Genomic DNA, 2044 nt, shown 5'->3' on the forward strand with positions numbered 1-2044 from the left:
CTTCTTCTTTGTTACTTTTTCTTGTTATTTTGTTTTTACACCACATGAATATTCCAGATATTTCAATGAGTCCGTGGACACGAGGTCCCAGTTGTCCAGGGCGCCGTTATTCGCTGTGCAGCCTGAGAGTTGCGTCCCCGGGGCACACGTGAAATCTGTGATTATGGATTCGAATCTCGGTTCGCACTGATTATGTTTTAATTTTTGTCATCAAATAGAAACAATAATTTGAACATCAAGATCATAACTGATACACATAGTGACACTTCCATATGGTAAATGGTGTAATTAGCAGTCACATTCCATGCATCACAAGGTTGGGGTTTTAATGTTACTGCTGCCCTCACTGGAGCATCGTGACATCACAGTGATGTCATGTGTGACGTAGTCATAAGGTTTGTTCAAACAAGTAGACGTGGCAGGTCCTCCACACTACTCTTCTCTAAAGAAATAAATCTGTATTTAATAAAATAAATCACGTGTTAAGAGATGCTAATTCATAAAGAGTTAACTGTTAGTTAAGGTATTCGATGTGTATTGGGCAGTGTTGAAAACCATTCTTGTATTAATATCTACATCCTTCTGTAGTTTCATCAATCTTCACTGTTCAATTAACCTTTTAGATTAAATTTGATATTCACACAACCTGTCAACAAAATTCATCGAACAGGGGTATGTGTGTTCAAATGATCATACATTTGGTACTTATTTCATAAACATTTCATAATAGATATCAATCACCAGACAAACCATGTCAGTTTTAAAATATAAGCAGTAAGTTCAATCCAGTCAGAGGTCTCGAACACAATGATGTAATCAATCAGAGTGATCCAACACAATGCCAATCAATCAGTCAGATTTGTCAGACACAATAACACACAATCATTCCGACGTACCCGACACAATGACACGCAATCAGTAAGAGGGATCAGATACAATGTTACAATCGGCCAGACACAATGACACACAATCAGACAGGAGCGTCAGACACAATGCCACACAATCAGTAAGGACTGTGAAACAAACTGACACACACGCCAGAAGCATCCGGCACAATGGCACACAATAATTCCAGATATCGAACACAGTGACACGTTCTTAGATATGGGTATCGGACACAATAACACAATAACACTCCACTGGTCGAGCTGTCCGACACAACGACACACAATCATCCGACACGATGATACGCCAACTGTCAGACGGATAGAAAACAATAAAGATGTCCGGATACGACACTCTTCCGATACGATACTTTGTTCACGATACGATACTTACGAAAAATGCCACTAATTAAGTATCGTATCGTGAACAAAGTAAACACTATTAAAAGGCTCGAAACTTGCTGAATATTTGGTCTCATATTTGAAATACAAAGGTCTTACTTAAAACTATAGTTAATTTCAGATAAAACTGAAGTGGCAACACCAGTTTTTGCTCTCATTAAATAAAACTTCAAATTGTTTGCGAAATACATTAGATGTGCACCCGAAATTAAATAAATTAAGTTTGGATGAACAAGTCCATGTGTAAAACGACATAGGATTACTATGAATCGATACAGGTAAGTGTGTATCGCGTATCGTATCGTTTGAGAATATTAATCGATGTATTGGTGAACTGTGACATGGTTGCGCTGAACTCAGTATCTCGTGTGACCGCCCCGGGCAGCAATCACGGCTCTGCAGCTCCTCGGCACTGACTGGATAAATGTATTCTGCGGAATTCTGTGCCATTCTGCTTGAAACGCGTTGGACAGTTGCGGGAGTGTCTGTGGCGTGTTCTGACGTTGACGTACACGTCGATCAAGTTCATCCCAGTGGTGATCAATTGGGTTGAGATCTGGAGATCTCGACAGCCAGGGAAAGAGGTTGGTGTGGGCATTATGGAGGTAGTCTACCGTGACACTAGCTGTGTGCGATTTGAGCGTTGTCCAGTTGGAACAGCTCACTCTGGCGGTCAATGATTGGAAGAAGGTGGGGTTGAAGAATTTGGTTCATGAAGCGATTTGCTGTCAAATTTCCCTGAACCACAACCATGTCAG

The sequence above is a fragment of the Haliotis rufescens genome, unplaced genomic scaffold (assembly GCF_023055435.1).
Source record: "Haliotis rufescens isolate VD_foot unplaced genomic scaffold, xgHalRufe1.0.p SCAF_7, whole genome shotgun sequence".
NCBI classification, from domain to species: domain Eukaryota; kingdom Metazoa; phylum Mollusca; class Gastropoda; order Lepetellida; family Haliotidae; genus Haliotis; species Haliotis rufescens.